Source organism: Prionailurus bengalensis, chromosome B1 (genome assembly GCF_016509475.1).
Source record: "Prionailurus bengalensis isolate Pbe53 chromosome B1, Fcat_Pben_1.1_paternal_pri, whole genome shotgun sequence".
NCBI lineage: Eukaryota > Metazoa > Chordata > Mammalia > Carnivora > Felidae > Prionailurus > Prionailurus bengalensis.
In genome coordinates, this window is record NC_057344.1 from 22,537,286 (window position 1) to 22,558,408 (window position 21,123).

Sequence of the window (21,123 nt, forward strand, 5' to 3'; positions counted from 1 at the left end):
ATGTAAGCATTTAAATTTGTATATACATATATGTGTACACACGCCACACAACATCATACACAGATTCCACAACTAAGGTTAAATGTAATCAAAGTTTTCCAGCCAAAATTTATTCTAGTCATTAAAATCTATAGTTGGAGAGCAATAGGATCTTTACAGTTAAACTTTTTCTGCAAAAGGAAATCTAAGACCCCAACGTGTTAAGAAACCAAACTGTATACAAATCAGGACTAAAAGTCAGGTCTTGTTTACACCTGTTTGTTTTCTCTTGGCTTTATTCTCACTCTACAAAGAATACATAATATGCATGAATTTTATAAGCATGTGCAGATTTTACATTATTTTTTAAAGGAACACATCTGGCTTAAAAGTTTTCATTTAAGGGGGCGCCTAGGTGGCTCAGTCGGTTGAGTGTCCGACTTCGGCTCAGGTTGTGATCCCCCCGTCCGTGGGTTGGAGCCCCGCGTCGGGCTCTGTGCTGACTGCTCAGAGCCTGGAGCCTGTTTCAGATTCTGTGTCTCCCTCTCTCTCTGACCCTCCCCCGTTCATGCTCTGTCTCTCTCTATGTCAAAAATAAATAAACGTTAAAAAATTTAAAACAAAAGTTTTCATTTAAGAAAGAATGCCAGGGCACTTGGGTGGCTCACTCAGTTAAATGTCCAACTCCTGGTTTCAGCTCAGCTCACGAAAGCATGGAGCCTGCTTGGGATTCTCTCTCTTCCTCTCTCTCTGCCCTTTCTCAGCTCACACTTGCACCCTCTCTGTCACTCTCAAATAAATAGAGTTTTTAAAAAGAATGCCTATATAGTTCCCAAGTAAGGTAGGTAGGTAGGTAGGAGGTAGATATAAGGATTAAATGTATACAAACTCATATTTAACATACCTGGCTTATATGAGCAATGAATTAACTCAAATCTTTCCCAGGTATTTCTAATACAATGTATTTATCTACCAAATTTGTTTGATCTTGTTTGTCTCCTTCCTTCCTCAGCTACCAGGAATTGACACAATTGCAGATTTTATGCAAATGATTTAGAAAACTAAATCTTTTCTAATATTCTTTGATCTGTTTGAAGTCTTTTGAATGAATCTCATTTAAGACATGTAAATATTGGATACTTTCTAGTGTGTTTTAAAAAGCGAGGCAAAATAAATCTTCCCTGCTTTTTTTTTTTTCCCCTCTTCTGATATACTAACCGTGGTGGGGTAAATTATCCCATGTGCTCCTTTCTTGTACCTCTTCCAAATTTTCTCTTCAAAGTTTCTGTTCCCTTCTTCCTTTTGCTTCTATCCATATAACACTCAGTCTTCAGAAGTGTCTTCCACTCCCTGAAACACCAAAGTACATGTGTAGAAGTGCATATATAGATCTTGTTAATTTGATTATTCACTAAGCCGGGCTAAGTCTACTCGCAATGGTTTGTAGTTTCAAATCACATGTGTGATTTGCTAATGTGACCATTAGGAAGTTTCTCTTTGGCATTAATTGATTTTATGTATAAACACAATTGTTTTTATTTTTACTTTTAAAATCATATGCAAACCATATAAAGACTCTGTTGAAGCCAAAGCCCACAGAGGAATGTTATGGAAAGAAGAAAAACAAACAACCTCCAGAAATGTCAACATTGTTCACTTACTTGTTTTGACATTTCTTCATGCATGTTCTTTACAGCAACATCTCTTAATCACTCTCTCCCATTGTAGCTATCTCTCTCTCTCTCTTAGAGCTGCTCTGGTCTTTTCTTCTGGACTCTCTTTGTTCCTTAATTCATTAAACTTTCAAAAATAGTTATGGAGCACATACTATCTATTTGCCAAGCCATGGAGAGACAACCATGAACCACACAGAGTCTTAGTCTCATGGAGCATTTATTTGGTGAGAGACTAAGATAATTTACATCTAAATAAATGACTTAATCAAAACAAAGCAAGATGAAGAACTAGAGAGTAATGAGTGAGCCACTGACTTCTGGGGCCAGGAGGCACTGAAGGCCAAGAGAAGTCTCAGTACTTTGGCATCCTATCAGGAGAACAGGTTAGAAACTTTCTATCCTTGGCAGAGAACTAGCCTTCCTGGCCCTAAAAGTGGTGATGAGGTGGACTGCTAAGTGAGATACAAGGAATCCACACACCTGAGGACTTACCCCAGGTCCTTTGCAGGGTATGATGGCTCATCTGTTTCTATACAGTCCATCTGTAGGGCAGAAATGGTGTTGACTTCCACTATTTGTAGGACCATTCCCAGCTGTGGCCTGAACCTCAGCAGTTAAAAGAACAACCTGTTTGAAAGAGACCAACATTCAAAGAAAGAAGGGCAAGAATACATATCTAGAGAAGTAAAGCAACTGAGGAATCCAGATGACGATTGGGTTAAAAATAATAAGAGTATGTAAGGTGATTCAAGTACAGAGAACACTCAGAAAAAGGATATTTGTCAATTAACAACATGTCTTATCAACCAAAAAATTCTAGAGATGAATTGAAGGACAGGATATTTACTACTCAAATGTGCGTCCTTGAAGATCACGTGCAAGAAATATTCCAAAGCACAGAGGAATAAACGTCAGGAAAATCGATGCAAAACCACAAGTGGGGAAAAAAAAAAGAATCCTGGAGGATATAACAGGAGACTTAATATAAGATTAAAAGAACTACCAGGAAGAAAAAAAGACAGACTGTGGGGAGTCAATAAAAAGAAAAATAATAGGAAATTTTTGTGTGTGTGAACTCAAAACCTGGTGCCACAGATTAAATGGGCTTTCTGAGCCCAAGGTCAGATTGATGAGAAAAGACCTGATGTCTAAAGACATCCTGTAAATTTTCTGAACTGTTAGGGAGAAAGAAGAGAAAGGCAAAAAATGTTATAAGATTCCGGGTAAAAAAAAAAAAAAGAAAAATAGGGAAAAAGAATCCTCATCTACAACCCTAGAAGCCAGAAGATTATGAAAGAGCAGCTACCAACCACTGTGAAGAAAATGGTATACTTCAAGAATCCTGGACCCGACTAAGATTTTATTTCATTTCAGGGTTAAAGGAAAAAAAATTGGAGAAACTACAAGAGAAACTATCATGCAAGTAATCCATCTAAAAGAAAAAAAAACAGTAACGTGTCTTAAGTAAAGGAATCAGAATAGAAACCTAAAGGTGGCAGAATAGAACAGGAGTGTGTGTATGTGTATGTACGATACAAGGTCAAGTGAATAATAAAATTTTTTTCTTCTTCTTTTTGATGCTTTCCTGATCTAGTTCTGAGGCCCTGGCTACAAGCCAATTAGTTCCCCTTCTTGAGAGTCTGATGGATTCCACACCCCAACTGCTTCCCTTATCTGGCCCAAATACACTTACCCTAATTTCTCCAGGGCCAGATATCAGACAACTAGACAATCCCTCTGCCCCAAAGCCCAGAGAAATTGTTGAAATTAGCCATTCTCCCGGAATACAGCCAAATCTAGGTAAACCCCTACCCCACTTGCCATAGGAAAGCTGCTTCCCCCAGCTTCAGTCTGTTGTCATCCTGTCCCTGTTTTACAACCCCGGTGTGGCCCTGCCTGGTAGCTTTCTTCCATCTTGAGACATAAATAACAAAGATTTCTGCCTTTCTTCTATCAGAGTATCATTGTATTGTGTCGCACTGCCGAAAGAATCTTTGAATCTTATAGAACAAGTCGTGAAAGTACAATATATTTCTGATTATGAAATCATTAAGGAAAAATTATTTGCCCTATAGAAAATTCTAATAACCTAGGGGCAAAAATACAGAACTACCTAGAACCTTAGAGTGAAGCATAGTGGAAAGGGCTGGAGACTTGGTAAAATGCGAGTTGCAGTGGTAAGGAGAAATCTTGAGTTGTATTTTATGTATCCCACATTTAAGCTATGTACTGCACATCCTACTAGAGATGTCAAATAAGCAGTTGGATTTTTAAATTTGGCACTCAGACCTATAAATTTGGGAGTCGTCAGTGAATAAATGAATGTTAAGGAGCTGTAAGAGCTGAGATTACTTAAAGGTGCCATGTGGAAAAATGAATGGTGGACATTGGGACATGCCAACATTGAAAAGTAGAGGAGGAAGATCTAAGGAGAGAGACTCATAGGAAGAGCCCAGGGATGTCAGGGACAGCTAGAGCCAGGTGAAGAATGCATTTAAAGAATGAGAGAGAGGGGTGCCTGCGTGGCTCAGTCAGTTCAGCATCCTACTTTGGCTCAGGTCGTGATCTCAGTTTGTGAGTTCGAGACCCAGGTCAGGCTCTGGGCTGACAGCTTGGAACCTGGAGCCTGCTTTGGATTCTTTGTTTCCCTCTCTCTTTTCCTCCCCTGCTCGTATTCTCTGTCTCTAAAATAAATAAAGATTTAAAAAATTTTTAAAAAAAATGAGAGATTAATTCAATCCAGTGCTACAGAGTTGAGTATGGTGACTAGCAAGAATTAGGCCTTGCATTTGGAAATCGAGAGATCTTTAGCGACTTTGGCAGTAGTTTTGTAGTTTCAGTATGGTGTGAACAAAATCCAATTAGAAGAATTTCTAGAGAGAATGGAAAGTGAAAGACAGTAAACATAATGCTTTCAAAGGAAGAACAGGGAAATCAGGCAGCAGCTGGTTGGAGCTGTAGGATCTAGACAGATGTTTTGTTTAAGGATGAGACATAGTCCCTCTTATTCTGATTTAAATTATCCTAGGTGAGGGGAAACGTTGGGTCAGTGGGGAGGAGGAAAAGAGGGGAAGGAAAGAAAGAGAGGATTTTTTTAAGTAAAAACGCATTTGAAGAGGAAACAAAGAATGTTGTTGTACACAGATGTGTACTGTCCTGTGAATGGTACATAAATGGAGAGATTAATTAGAAGCAGAAACAGTTAATTCTTGGGAAGTCTGGGTGGCTCAGCTGACTGAGTGTCCGATCCTTGATTTCAGTTCAAGTCATGATCCCAGGGTGTGATATTGAGCCACTCATCGGGCTCCCCACTGAGGGTGGAACCTGCTTAAGATTCTCTCTCTCTGTCTGTCTCTCTCACTCACTCACTCTGCCCCCTCCCCTGTTCATAGGTGTTCTCTCTCTCTCTCTCTCTCTCTCTGAAATGAAATGAAATGAAATAGGAAAGGAAAGGAAAGACAAAGACAAAGACGCAGTTCATTCTCAAAACCTGCGAAAAGATTATCTGGGTCCAGGTGCAAACAAGTAGGTTTGGTAGAAGAAGGTTAAGAACATTTTTTTCTGATTGTTTCGTTTTCTTAAATAAAATAAGCATTTCCATTTGCTGAGAGAGAGGCTATGAAGAGGATATTGATGGTTTGAACAGGAGGAGAAGGTCTGAGGGTGGAAAAGTTTGCTGACCAGAGAAATAATGCCTGAAGGGCACTGTTGAGGACCAACGGGAGGTCTGATAAACACTTAGGATGAGATAGGTAAATAGAACTGCATTTTTCCCTCAGCCACAGGCACCTGTTGGTGGTTCTGCACAGGCTGGATGCGTCAGAGTTGGGTTTGGCCAGGTCAGCACAGTAGTGATTCTGGAAGAGGAGCAGTGAGAGCATTCCTCCATATCCTGTTCTCAGGAACTTTGATCTTTGTATTGATCCTCCCTTCCCTGACTTCTACAAACTCTACCTTATCTGAGTTAGAAAACCTGCCAAAATTGTCCATGAAAGGTAGGGAGTAATAGGAAACTCTGACAGGCAAAGCCAGAACCCTTTAAAGCAGGCAGAGGGAGGAGAAAAGTCTGCTGTGATCTATATACCTTAGTCATTGCCCTGGTTTCTTCTTCGTGTTTAAGCTCTGTGATTTCTAGTACCCTTTACCAGTGTAGAGATGCCATTAAAATGCTACAGTAGAGGCATGTAAGTCAGGTGTTGTTGGTAAATATAACTAATCGCCAAGTAGAAGACCAGTGTTTCCTAACTTATGGTTTGACACCGTGCAGAGTACCTGCCCACTCCATGGTTTCAGAACCCAGAAAGAATGAAATCAGCTCTATTAATCAAGCAGAAGGCGTTGAACGTAAACCATAGATTTGACCATAAAGATGCATATTCATAGGCAAAAAATTGTTCTGTTGTTTGTGAGTTAGGGTTCACTGTAAAATAGGGGCTAGAGGGCCTGTGTACAGACACTCAATGTGCTCAATGTCAACTTTCTAAAACATACATTTACCTCCTATTTGCTGTAAAGTTCAATTTACCATTAGGAGCCTACTGGATAGTCTTAATTATTACTTTCTCAACCTCTAAAACTGGGAAGGATTGCAATAATTACTACTACAGGGCGCTTAGGGAGGTTTTAATAACTGAAAAGATGATTTTATGAACACAATTTTGCAATGTACTTTATTAGTTTTTTTTTTCTTTTTTGAAATTTTGCAGCACAAGTTACCAAGAAGAAGTAACAGACAGATTGTATTTAGGTACAAGAAAAGTGAGGAGTGAGGAACCAAAAAAACTAGTCAGAACCATTTGTAATAATCAAGCCAGGAATTTAAGAAACCTGGCTCTATATTCAAATAACTAGATCACCTCTTTTATGTGAATTAGCCTATCTTCTCTATGATAGAAAATCTCCTCTGAAAATCTTTATTAATATAGAAAAGTAGACTATTTGGCTATGCCGTGTTTCTACCCATAGATTAACTTGGAGTAATTTGGCCAACCTCATGGCCTGGCAAGGAAGTTTGCACCCTTTTCCATCTCCTGCCAGCATTGTCTAAGAAAACTGAGCTTCCCAGAGAAAGGAGGACAGCTTTTCCTCAACAAGTAACATAGTAATGTTTTCTCCATTCATAATCTTCAAACACCCCAAAGTAACCAACAAACACAAACGGTGCATCAAAGCGTGATGAGATTTAAACGTTGAAAGACTAGTTGCCAGAGAATGCAAGTCAAAATTAAATAATATCAGAATACTTTTGTAACAAGAGGGAAAGATGTGTTGAGATATTCTGATTTAGGTTAATTTATGTTCTCGAGAGGAGAAAGGAAAATAAGAACTGTCCAAATCCATTTTTGTGGTCATAAACACAGTATGACAAATGTTCTACCTTCAAGAAAACATCTTGTGCTGAACATTCCACAGAAATAGAAATGAGCCTGCGTGTTTGTGTTTATACTGAGCTACTGCATTGTGTATCCACAGACAGTATCATACTGGGTTTTGATTGATGCTTCCATTAAAATGGCTTGTGCTGTCATTTTGTATTCCCATTCTTACCTAGATAAACAATTGATTTCTTTTAATGTAGAAAAGCAGAGGGAATGTATTACATCAATGATATAATCTTTTTTAAACTAAAATATGTATTTTATAGATGTGCTGATACTGTTGTAAAGATCTCCCTAATTTACTAGGCATGGGGAAGGAAAGAAGGAAACAAAGCCTAATAGCGATTGAGCCCTATATAGTAGTCACTGTGTTTTACAAACACATTAAGCAATCTCTTTATTCAGAGCCTTTCCCTGCCTGTGCTTTCTGTTTGGACCTCTTTCCCTAGGATTATGCATGGTTCTGTCTTTCCCTTCCCCCCAAGCCTTCCTTAAAACCTCATCCCTTCACACAGGTTGGATCTGATCATCCTGTCGAACATAGGTGCCACTTCAATCGTTCTCCATTCCTTGTACTATTCGTCATAGCCGACCATCATTTTGCATATAGCATATTTATTTGCTTTTTTTATTGTCTGTTCCTTTCTGGCTCCCCCTACCCCATTATACTACAAATCCCAGAGGAGTGGGGATTTTGTTGATGTTATTGCCTGCTATTTCTCCAGTGCCTAGAACAGAGCCTGACCCACATTTATTGAATGCATGAATAAATTCTTCATTCTCTTCTATGTCTCAGTAAGTCAAAGATCCTTGCTTGGAGGTTTTTGTAAGCCTTCTGATTAGTCGATTAAATGCTTTGTTGGACTGTGACTTGGGAATGTCTCTCTTATAAAGATGTTCATTCATTCTTCTTTAATCAATCCATACTTATTTGTGATGCCTATTGGGCATTCAAGCCGAGATATTGACAAGGCAGTAGAATTAAAGGCTGAAGTTCTGGAGAGAGGTCCAGACTGAAGGTAAATATTTGGAAGTCATCCACATTTCAGTGGTATTTAAAAATCAAGATACTGCATGAGATAGTGCAATTGCAGATAGAAAAAAGGGGCCTGAAACTGAGGCCTGAACATTCCAACAGTTAGAGGCTAGGGGGTGAGAAAGAACCAGCAGAAACTGAGCAGCAGTTTCAGAGAGATGAGAGAAAAACCAGGTGAGGATAGTGTATCACGTGTGTGTGTGTGTTGGGAGAGTGGGGGCGTATCTGAATTCAATGCGGATAGTTCAAGGAACATAGGAACAGGGAATTACCCATTGACTTATCAATGGAGGACACTTTTGACTCTCATTGGAGCAGTTTGGATGCAGCCATGTGGGCATGTGCAAGAGAGTTGGAAGAGACAAAGATTATAAATGAACCTTTTGAGTACTTTTTTGTATAAAAGGAAGAAGAGAGCAGAAGCTGGAGGGAGAAGAGAAGGTTTTGGCAGTCATTGTTTTTTTTTTTAATTTTTTTTTTCAATGTTTTTTTTGGGGGGGAGGGGGGGACAGAGAGAGACAGAGCATGAACGGGGGAGGGGCAGAGAGAGAGGGAGACACAGAATCGGAAACAGGCTCCAGGTTCTGAGCCATCAGCCCAGAGCCTGACGCGGGGCTCGAACTCCCGGACTGCGAGATCGTGACCTGGCTGAAGTCGGACGCTTAACCGACTGCGCCACCCAGGCGCCCCGGCAGTCATTGTTTTAAAGACGAGAAATAAGTCTCCTTCCCACAGTCAATGGCAGAAAAGATTTGCCTACTTTGGTTTTATACAATTATGGTACCTGTATGAGTGAAGCATTAATCTATGTACTTTAAATGCCAGAATTCACATGATAAGTATTGCTTAACAGGAAGCACACTAACACCTCATGAGTCAATGCATTGTCTTCTACAAGGCGGTATTGGTTTTCCAACATACAGAGAAAGGAGCTTAATAACATTGATGAGAAAGCAATTTATTTGGCCTGCTTTATTTTATTGAAATAGAATGAAAATAAGTATATTGAGCCAGATACCTCTTGAGCACTAAGACCTCTCTGTTTTTGTTATAGCTTTTAACTTTGTAACGGTTGTATAACAGAAGTGGATTGCTCCCTGGCACTTGGAATACAGATAATGTCGCTTTGTAAAATATTGGCTGAAGTCTCCGAACACCAAGGTTGGTGGAATTTTTAATGCTAGCCAGTTTTCAAGGCTCCCTCCTTACTTCTTTTATTACATAAGAAAACAAAAAACAAAAAACAAAAAACCCTGGGACCTATATTGCCTTTTTAATATATCCTAAGAAATAGGTCAGGCCCCACTTGCCCGTGTTGGCATCTGTGTTTGTTGCATTTGGCCAACCAATGCCAGCAGCAAAACTGGAATTTTTTTTTCCCCCTGGGCCAAGTGTGAATACAAGAGGCTCCTGGCCAAGGCTACAGAGTACTGAGCTCGTCATTCAGTACTCACTGGCCACCAAACACATCTCCTTCCAGAATTCACGCTCCTTTAAGCAAACTATGTTTGGGTAGGTACAACTGTCTGTGACACTTGGAAAAACCGTATCCTCTTTCCCAGTTATGAAGGCTCCAATGCCACCCTCTCCGAGTCCTCCCTGCCTCCCCCTCACCCCATCACCAAACTTCCTCTGCCTTTGGCAAGTCCAGCTTCATCCCTGAAATCTAAGTTCTTCATATACAAAAACCTGTTCAGAGGTTTTCCTTAGGGCAAACCGTGTACCTTGAAATTTCTCTTTTCTACCAACAAATGCGTTAAAAGACTTATCTGTGCCCCTGGAATGTACAGACTTTCAGGATGAAGTGTCCTGGGAAAGGACAATGCGGTGGAGGTAGGGCTTCCTCAAATGAATCACCCTGCTGCGCTAGCATTGTTAAATGTACCTGTAGGGTAAAGATGAGGCAGAAAGTGAAAAACTATTGTACCCTTTCCACTTAATTTCCCTTTTTTAAAGCTCTGAACTCTGGGAGGTTGTTCTTCTAACCCACTGCTAGCTGGATGTGACTTGCACTGTGCAGAGTCATACTCATGGACCAGCGGGTAGTTATGCTCTCGGAAGCCATGAAGTGGCAGGACGTTAAGGTGATCTGGTGTTACACGTGGTGCAGCGGAATACATCTTCCACTTCAACTCAATCCCACACCTATTCGAAGACCAACTTTGTTCTACACAACATGAAAGATAACCATTATTTGTTCCATTATTTGAACTTGTCAGTGCGTCACATGGATAAGAAAAGTAAATGAGGTATCATTAAGAAAAGGCTGAGTATGGTAAATACCCTAAGAGAGGCAGAATGCGCTTCTGCACAGGGAGGCAATAAAAGCAGCCTTAGAAGAAGGAGTAAAGGCAGTATTTGACATCAGTCTTGAAGAAGTGAATTTCAAACTCTGGGCTTTGACTCTGGTGGTAGAAAAATAAATTTATGGAATACATGCAGCATTTTAAAGAATCAAATCAAGTTGAAGACAGAATGTCAGAGGGTGCCATTGGTAAGAAGGTTAAATATTCTTCCTCAAATTCTCATTTCAAAATACATGTAAATAATGTGCCTCAACATTGATGTAAAAATATATTCCTTGGACTTGGTCTTGGCTAAAAAAAGCATAAGAAATGTTTATTAATGTTGCATGGAATATAATCAGGTAAAAACAAGAGAGGCTGTTTCAAACAGGGGCACTATCATAACCTAACCACAGATAGAAAAAAGCTGTAGGCCCTGCTGTAGAGGTGATGAGCTGTCTCATCTATTACAATCATTGAGTAACAAAGACTCGTGAGAGATAATAATAATAATGGAGATGACTTAAGAAAATAAAAATAAGTGTTTTCTCCCTATCTCAAATCTTTTTGTCCCGTGGTCTCACCGTCTTTAATAGTTGGTACCTCCCACTCCATTGCTCAAGCCCAAAAAAACTAGAAACCATCTTCGGGCTGTCGCTTTCATTCCTCCCCACGCGAATCCATCAAGTGCAAAAATATCTGAAAACTATCCACCTGTCCTCATTGCTGCTACCACCGGGGTCCAAGCTGCCATTATCTTTTGCCAAGACTATGTCGATGGTGTCCTAGTTGGCATCTCTCTCCTCACTTTTGTGTCTTCACCTCTGCCCTCAACTTACTCCTCATCCAGAATGATCTTTCTAAAGCTCTGCTGACCAATACGGTAGCAAATAGCTACAGGTACTGATTTAAATTTAAATGAATTAAAATTAAACAGAATTTAAAGTCACATAACTTAGTTTCACTGGCCACATTTCAGGCGCTCAATAGCTATGTATTTCATCTGATATGGCAACTCTACTGGGCAATGCAGAGAACATTCCCATCCCTCCAGGCAGTGTTATTGGACAGTGCTGTTCCAAAGCATGAGCCAGGTCATGCCATCGCCCTGCTCAAAAATTCCAGTGATCTCTCATTACAGCTAGAGTAAAATCCCAAATTCAGACCATAGACTTCCAGTCCTACACCATATCATTCTTGTGTATCTCACTAAATTAACCATGTACCATTCTCATTCCTCAGTGGCTCGCTTCCTTTCTCTTGCTTGTTCAAATCAAGGACTCAACTGAGGCCTTTGCATTTGTTGTTTTCTTTGACTAAAATATTCTCTCTCTACTGCCCTTCCTTCCCACAGCTGGTCTATTTAAATCTCTTAAGTATAACTTCAGGTTCCCTCCTCAGAGAGGACTGTCCTAGTTATTTTATGTAGCATCAGCTTGTTTATACCATTCATCATAGTTACCGTAATTGGATTTATGTAACTTATTAGTATGTTTATTGACCATAGTGTTAACCCATCGTCTTTCTTCCCCCTCTGGAAGACAAACCTGTTTCCTGCCTTGCTCACTACAGTATCTCAAATACCTAGTAAATTCTCAGAAAATATTTGCTGAATGAATGAACCCCACAAAAAGAGTTAAACCTATAGAAATGGTGGGGAAAGAGTCTTAAAAGCAAAATAGACAATAGCCAATGTAGAGACAATTAATATTTATAGGAAGTGGCATAATCAGATGCATGCTTTTGGAAGACTACTCTTCTAGCTCTTCATGTTCAGTTTGGAAAGTTGAAATAGAGAAAGTCTTAAAAATGTACTGCATTAGGGAAAGCTGGGGAAAGAGTACATGTTTTGCAACTTCCCATGAGTCTATAACCACTTCAAAAATAAAAAGCGAAAAAGAAATTGTAGCATTTCTCAGTTGATGCAATAATGACCAAAATTACAAAAATAATGCATTGGAGTTTTAGTTGGAAAAATAATTAAGGGAAAAAGTGTCTAATATGGCTCAATTTAGTATGTTTTGCTTTATACATTTGCATTAATGTGAGCTTTCTGTTTACAGACTTCATTAGTATGCTCAAGTTGAATGCTTTGAATTTCAGTACCCAACAATCCACAGAAACATATAATAGGCCATTCTATGACTTAATCAGGAGAGTCTCCTATAGATAGGAGTTATAGTTGATGGCTTGGTGCCCATGTCACATTCTCTGTGCCCACCTCAAATTCCACCCACAGTTGTCACTATGCACTATGCATTTGACCTCAAGAGGGCTGTGTGCCTTTCCACCCTCTCTGAAGCTGCAGGAAAGTTGCAAGAGATTCATGTGCCCAGGAGAAGTTGTCAAAGAATATGAGACAAGTACAAAGTCAATTAATGTCCCAGCCTTCTGTCCTTCAGAAGGATAATTCTGTGATGTTAGCTCTATATTTCTCAGGAGTTCTCCATGGAATCAGCAACCCCCTACCCCACCCACAGCAGCAACTCACATAATTCCTTGTTTTACTCTTCCTTTTCCCTCTTTTCTACTTCCTTGGATTCCCTAACTCCTAAATAAATTACCCTTACCCAAATCCTGGCCTCTGTTTAGGAGGAACTCACACAAGGTCGGGGTCTGAAGTGACCCTAGAAAGTAGAATGTCAGGATGGGATACTGGAAATGGAGCATTCCTCTAGTCAGATGGCAGCAACGAAGGCAGCGCTGGTGAACTGTGAAGTGACATTGGCCTTTGGCATGCTGAGAGCCATGATTCTTTCACCTCACATGGATCTGGATGAAGTACAAGTGGAAGGGACAGCATTGGATTATTCAGTAGCTGTAGCGCATGAACAAGATAAGAGCAATTGAAATGATAAGGACTGTGTATTATTGGCAAGTTTTTCTTATTTGTCTTGGAATCAGTCATTAAAGAAAACAAGATAGGCTCAGATGAGTAAACTATCATGTCAGGGCTTTCTGTTGTTGCTACAACTGTTGTATGGCAGCATTTAAAGAAACTCTCACTTTCACAGCAGTAGATTGTGCCGTGTTAGATATCCAGCCCAGGTTTTAATTAAAAGATTAGCAGGAACACAAAGAACACTGAATGTGCAGCTTGACAGACCTCCTCTACTAAACTCACGGCTTTGCTAGAGAAGAGGTAAGATCCTGAGGCCTGGTATAAGTTTATTTGTGTGGCTGTGCCAGAATACCATGAAGCCTTGTATTCTCTACCCCACTGGGCTAGCAGAAGCAATCTTCTTTCCCCTGCAATTGAGAAGACCAGCCTCCCTGTGTCTGGACACCTTGAAGAATCTTACCTATAGCATGTGCCTTACAAAACAGTGCATGTCCCTTTCCAGATCTGTTCCACCTTCTCTCATTATAAGCAGGCCAATAGCTGGAGTCATGTCTCATTGTAGGCTAAAAGGGGGAACACTGTTCCTTATCTGGGACTATTTCACCAAAAGAGTTGGGGCCTGGCCAATATGTACCAGTGGGAAACAGGGGAACAGTGTAGGAAGTGGATGTAAGGGTTGTCAGACTGGAAAGGAGGTGGAGTATCAGGTTAGAAGAGAATTTATTGATGTGGAAGACTTTGAACATCTTGGTAACGCAAGATTTTGCCTCCCAGATTGACTGTACCCATTAAGAAAAATCTTTAAGGTTTCTTAGTTTGGACTCTCTCACCCTCTTGCCTGGCTAGGGATTCATATCCCCAAATATCCCATAACTTCTTTCTCTTTCCAGTTGTGTTTGTGTTTAAAACGTATTTCTGGAATGCCTAGAAAAAAATCTGACCACTTCAAGAAATGCCTCATCAAGAATCTATGGCATCACCAATCACCTGCATTTCCTTATGGTAACTTTGCTAATAAAGTAGTTTTTTGCCATGGAAAAAGAAAGTGATCATTCTTACTTTAGTATTTTATTTTTCTTCCATTAAATTTTAAGATCTGTTTTAACCGTAAAATTCAATAAGCTAAGTATAGGATGATAAATTGTATTTACATATATCAGCAATGATGCCTTTGGCCCTCTCAAATAGGCCCTGAAGATAAGGAAATGTACTGCCTCCAGAACAAAAGGTCTAGAACTGGGGTGACTCCGGGTGAGTTATAATCATTAAGGATGATGTCACCATTACCAGAGAGGTTATTTCCCCTCTCTGCTTTACCATCTTTGGTGTTTGGCCTTTGCTCTCCGGTTGGCTCCTTTCCTTTTGTAAGAGGCCTGCAGGAGTTCTAGATGTTAGATCTAGATGTTAGATCAGTAACTACAACACCACGAAACACATGTCCCCAAAGCCTCCTTAAGAGCTAGAGAACAGATCTTAGAATCCCCTCCAGATGGCTCATCGGCCTCATCTGGGTCACTTGCCCAAACCTCAATGATCAAAGTCATGAACATAACACCACCATGATTACTTAGTCTAAGTGAGATTCACCCAAGCCGTGGATGAGGTCATTTCCTTGATCATGTGGTAAATGAGCAAAGTCAAGGTTTTGTTAGCAAGGGAGATAAGGGAAGTGAAAGTAGGCCATATAATCTGTTCTATCTGTCCTACACAATTTTCAGTGAGGATCCTGAGGACAAGGCCATGAATGCATTATCCAAGCAGCCTACAGCACAGTCTGCCAGGCCTGAGTGAGGTGCCCTTAGCAATGTGATCTAGTGATTGTTGTCCATTGTTCTGACTGGGCCACAGAAAAGAGTGAATTGGCACTTTATGTCTGCTGATAAAGTGTCACAGAATGACCAGTAACTTAAACTCAATGTTAATATCTAAACTCACAGTCTTTGAAGGCAACCAAGAACACTACCCAAAGCAGATAATAAATAACATCGGAACAAGCAGCCTCATTTTGTGCTGTTGGCCATAGCAAATGCATTTGATATATGACTTGTACTTGCAACCCTCACCATCAGTCCCACATGGTCTAAAAGAATGAGAGATAGAGGTGCCTGGGCGACTCAGTTAAGCGTCTGACTTCAGCTCACATCATGATCTCGTGGTCGGGTATGTGAGTTCCAGGCCCCCTTAGGCTCTGTGCTGACAGCTCAGAGCCTGGAGCCTGCTTCATATTCTGTGTCTCCCTCTCTCTCTGCCCCTCCCCAACTAGCGTTCTGTCTCTGTCTCTCAAAACATAAAATAAAAACATTAAAAATGAATGAATGAATGAATGAATTAGAGAGAGGTTCTGCATAGCTGGTTTTCCATAGGCTTGCATCCAAGCCAAATACCTAATACAAACTGAAGCCTTGTAGAAGTGACTACACATGTGTGGGTTTTGGTGTATCTTTCTTTATGCTTGCAAAAGAGATCTGTGAAACTATGTTTTATCTGTCCAAATATGTTCTCAGTGAATTGTTGGTTTAACTGTCTATGGCAAAACTATGAGGAAAAGTAGTGAATTAAGAAGATCCAAGTTAAAGTAAATAATCCCTTCTTAATTCCTCTGGTGTGCAAATTTAGATTCATGTCCTTTGAAGTTTTTGTTTTGTTTCGTTTTGTATTCAGCTATACTGAATTTATCCTGGACAGCTTCAAGTGTCTATCTCCATGACTTCTCTACAATTTTTAACAATGTTAGGATAATTTCACGTGTTAAAACACCTATTATCGGAAATAGTACTCGAAGTTAAATTCTATAAAACACAAACATACGAAAACATTCCAAAATTCAATTTAAAAATTTGAAATAAAAAAGTGGTCAAGCCATTTTGGTGAGTTTGCATTTGTTGCTTTGCAACAAAGCATATTCTTGTGAAAAATTAGTACACTTTTCGTCACTTTTCCTACTCGTAAAGCAAAACTATCAAATTGCATACATAAGGAGGTTAGCCAAAAGTGAAAACGCATTTACATACTCTTCCTTCTCAATTTATTTGAGTCACTGAGTTCAGCCAGTTGGGAAGACATTTCTGTTCAGTATAAAGAATCATATTCCCACGGATTATACCAACCCTAAACCGGCCTTTGATATAAGAATTAGTTTGCCGTTAGGTGCTTTTGTCAACAGTTTCAAGCCAGAATTAAAGAACTGTAAATTAGTTAAGAGCTATCAATGACCTCCAGAGCTCCATCTGAATAGTGGACCCCACTCCATCCTGCAATTACCTCATGAAGGTAACCATCAGCCCATGCAACCATGACAGAAAAAAATATGGTAACTGTAAAGGAAGTCAGGAAACAACGTTGTGAGAAAATTACCTTGTTTAATTCTTGGTTACATTTCTTTGACGCTGGGGAAGAATTTAAAATATGAGACTTTTGGGGCGCCTGGGTGGCGCAGTCGGTTGAGCGTCTGACTTCAGCCAGGTCACGATCTCGCGGTCCGGGAGTTCGAGCCCCGCGTCGGGCTCTGGGCTGATGGCTCAGAGCCCGGAGCCTGTTTCCGATTCTGTCTCTGTCTCTCTCTCTGCCCCTCCCCCGTTCATGCTCTGTCTCTCTCTGTCCCCAAAAAAATAAATGTTGAAAAAAAATTTTTAAATATGAGACTTTGTATTCTGCTTTTTAAAAAAAAAAAAATATATATATATATATATATATATATATATATATATATATATATATAGGTTATTCGCATATGCTTGCATCTAAGAACACCCAAAAGATAACTGTTTGTCAGACCTAATCTGACCTCATGGAAGTGTAGGGCTGAAAGCTAATTGGCAATCTGATTCAAAGTCCTTTATTTTACAGAAGATGGACTCACTAGGCGGTTAGGAACAGAGCCGGAGGCGCTTCTCGTTTTTCTCAGTCAGTCCAAGACTTCATTAAGCCCAGTATTCTGGGCAGTCTCGAAAGTGATGTTTCCTAAAACTAAACCGAAGTACAGCTTCCTAAACTATATTCTATAAGGTATAGTTGACCTGCAAATAAGAGCTTCAAAGAGAAGTAAATGGGCATTAATTTTGGTATCCTAGAACTCCAGTTCAGGGAACACAGATTGAGGTAGAAACCCAAGGAGTGTCCCACTTGTAGGGTGAAAGCATAACAGGAAAAGTAAAGGGGCAATTCCATGAGCTGAAGAAAAGAAAAAGTTTTCTATGGTGTTAACAAGCTATGCTATTCTGGGTTTTGCACTGATTGATTACTGATTGTGACTGCACAAAGTCCACAACTGTTCTTGTGATCAGGGTGGCCATTCTCCTTCTGACTTCTCCAGCAATTGTTTAAAACCTTGCTGTTTTTCCAGGTCCAAAGGCTCTGGCCAGGTTCAGACAAAGGCGAGTAAAGGCTGTTTGTCTGCAGTGGTTGCTGAGGCTCTATTTTAAAATGGCTCCTGTGATGTCACTTATCCACAATATTAACAAGTGTTTCACAAGAAAGGGATCATAGACAAATAATTATCTCTGGGAGGGGCTGGGTCAAAGTTAACCCGTTTTCCTATCTCTCGTAATTTACAGAGCCTTTAATGTGCTCCTATAGACTCCTATAGTCTCTTTTATGGAGACTTGTAGGCATTAGATTGACGTTTGACATAGAGGCATTACGTGTAGGCTTTAGACTGAAATGTGTTACGAACTTAATTGACCTCCTTGGTTCTTGTTTTATCTTGTTATTGTTTACAGTTGTTTAGTGTTTTGGGGGATTGTTTGTTTATTTACTTTTTGATCAAAACACCTAGAACAAAAATAGTATTCCATGGAACCGAAAATGTTACTTCTATCACTTAGAATTTGATGTGCTCTACATTACAGAAAAAAAAACACAAAATATAAAAGGCTTAAAGAAAATAAAAGTTTACTTTTCTCTCAGGCAAAGGGAATCTGGAGTATTTAGGCAAAACTTTGCAGGTTCCAGAGTACTCAGGGCTCATGTTCCTTCCATCTTTCTGTTCTACCTCCTAGTTTGTGGCTTCTATCCCCAAGGTCATCTCATAGTCCAAGTTGACTTCTCAAATTTCTGCCACTTTGTTCACAGTCCAGGAAGCAGCTGAGTCAGATTCTTTTTGGCAGAGAGAGCCCACACAATACTTTTGTCGACAATTGACCAAGAGTACTAGAAAATGAAATACTTTAGGTGACTTCATTACCTCCTTCAATAAAATCTGGATTCTTCACCTAAGGGAGAACAAAAATGTATAGTCATTTAGCAAGAAGTCTTTTCCACACACTTCTAGAGCATAGAAGAGGAAGGAAGAGGAAAAAGAGGAAGGAGTGGAGATGGGGCAGGGGAGGAGGTGGAAAGGGAGGAAAAAGAAGGGGCAGAGGGAGGAGGAAAGAAAGAAGTTGTTTTTGAATGCATTTTTTAAATGTTTATTTTGTTCTTAGAGAGGGAGCAGTGGAGGGACAGAGAGGTGGCAGGGATGGGGAGGAGGCACAGAGGATCTGATGCGGGCTCTGTGCCGACAACAGACAGCCTGATGCAGGGCTCGAACTCACCAACTGTGAGATCATGACCTGAGCTGAAATCGGACGATTAACCAATTAACCGACTGAGCCATTCAGGCGTCCCTGAACGCATTTTAAGGTACATTTTATTACACAAAAGGTATCTGGAGGTAAGGAAGCAATTTATTGACTGTAGAGATGGTAAATGTGTTATCATTCCTGTCAAGATGCCTGCTTAAACAGATCTCAGATTTTGACTGATGTCTTCCAAATGTTCAAATGCATGGCCTATCAAACTGTCTTCCTAACAAGCCGTAACCTGACTTTCTATACTTTGCATACGTTTACCACTGCACCCATTATCATAATGAATAAAACAAGTAGGTGACAGTTCAATCATGAGATGTAATAGGGCCAAAGAGAGGTAATCGCCTTGGAAAGTTTGGTTTTTGACAGTTTATAACATCTTGAACCGAAGTGCTTACTGATTGCCAACTACTTTTCTAACTTAAGCCAGATTTCTCTCAGTAAATAGTAGAGAAAATGAAAATATCAAGAAAGAATTACACTTTGGTTATTGCAAAGGTTTTCTGTCAGTTCTTATAGGCATCTAAACAGTGAAGCAAAACTTCACCAATCTCTAGTTTTCTTGAAGATAACACATACGCTGTTCAGAAGGGCTTTAAGTGGATCTCTTTGGAGTAAGTGTTCATATATAAATTTTTTTTAATATTAGTATATTTCTTCTTTGATAAAATCAGAGAAATTGAATGTCACGAAAATAACAGGTACACCATAGGGAATATAGTCAGTGACACTGTAATAGTATGTGGTGACAGATGGTAGCTACAGTTGTGATGAGCATAGCATATTGTATAGACTTGTCCAACCACTATGTTGTACATCTGAAACTAATGTAACATTGTGTGTCACCTTTGTTTCAATCAAAAAAAGCAGAAAGAAAGAAAGAAAGAAAGAAAGAAAGAAAGAAAGAAAGAAAGAAAGAAAGACACAGAAAGAGGAAGGAAGGAAGGAAGGAAGGAAGGGAGGGAGAGAGGAAAAGATCAGAGCAGTTGATTTAACTGGAGACAGAAATCATAGCAATTTTCACCAGAGTATATTTGGAAGAAGGTGATTAATGTCAATACAAGTATGGTTCCATAGTTTATAATAAGATACAGGGACTTCCCTCTGTCAGTTATGTTAAAGTGTACCTGTACATTTTCTATTTTGAGCTCAACTTAAGTGGTCTGAGTGAGGTAAGGAAGAGGAACAAGAAAACAAGGGACAAGAAAGTATCATGCATATTTCTATGGGTCAGGCACCATACTGAATGTCTCAGGTATATTTTCATACTTATCTGCCACAGTTAATTTATGAGCATGTTTATTAGTCCCATTTTAGAGATGAGAAAAATGTGGACAGAATACAATTTTTTAAAGAGGCTTAATCAAGAAAAGTAGACTGTGCTGTCCAAGTCAGCCTGGTTCTCAAGATATTTCCTTCTTGCTCTATCATACCTGGCATATTTTCTTAGGTGGTTAGTTCCCCAAGAGTTAAGCATTTATTTATTTCAAGCAAAAGCTCTTAAAAACAAGGTAGAGACTGCAAGAAGAAAGAGGAAATGCATACCTAAGCAAGGTTTTAGGAACCAAATTTACTTCCTTCTGGAAAGTGAACTGAAAAACCCAGAAGCTGGTAACTTTGAAATTAGTCTGATGAAGACTGACTCCATTGCAGCTCCTGGGCAGGACTATCTGGATTCCAGGAGCTTCCTGGAGAATATTTTTAAAAGAAGATTTCTTTATCCTGAGGAATAAATGAGTAGCGGACTGGAGCAGAACCAGAAAGAACTCTTGGTAGATACGCTGTTGGGGTGGTGATGGTGATATAGGGACTTCAGGAATTTGGACAGTGACAGAAAGCTGAAAGCATGCTTGTAGTAACATAAACACCAAAAAGACCTGAGTCCTGTGGACAAAAGCAGTGAGGAAGAATTTTGTCACAGTGAACTTACCAGGAAGCCATTGTGAATGAGGCACAAGCGTGGAGCATAGCTTTTCTGGGCAGCACTGAAGCTGTTGTTCTCTTGACTAAATATATATACTTTAGAAGTAGTCTGAGCACTCTGAATATTTATGAGCCTGGAGGTATGTGGAATCTGGAGAAAAAAAAAAAAGTAGTTGGTGAATCACTGCAGGAATCTCCTCACCTAGTTAAAGTATTTAGATAGGTTTTGATTCTAGCAAATTTGAAGGGGACCAAACAGGAAACACTCCAGCACTGATGAATAGATATACACACTTCCCCTGCCCCAACACACACTCTACTCTCTTTCTTCCATCTAAAAGGATTTCCCTTTCTATCTTTCATTTTTCTGTGGAATAAGAAGAATGAATGAATTGAACCAACCTCTGTTGAAAAAAAGCATTGCTCATCTCCATTTT

General features: G+C 39.7%; 1 long non-coding RNA gene across 1 annotated transcript; it reads right to left on the reverse strand.

The window, feature by feature from the left end:
- Positions 1–18,061: 18,061 nt before the first annotated feature.
- LOC122467580 lies at positions 18,062–20,832 on the reverse strand. The gene is made up of 2 exons (XR_006293019.1): positions 20,694–20,832; positions 18,062–18,406 (listed from the first exon to the last, which is right to left on the reverse strand). It is a non-coding gene; the product is annotated as an uncharacterized LOC122467580 (long non-coding RNA).
- Between the last annotated feature and the right edge of the window lie 291 nt (positions 20,833–21,123).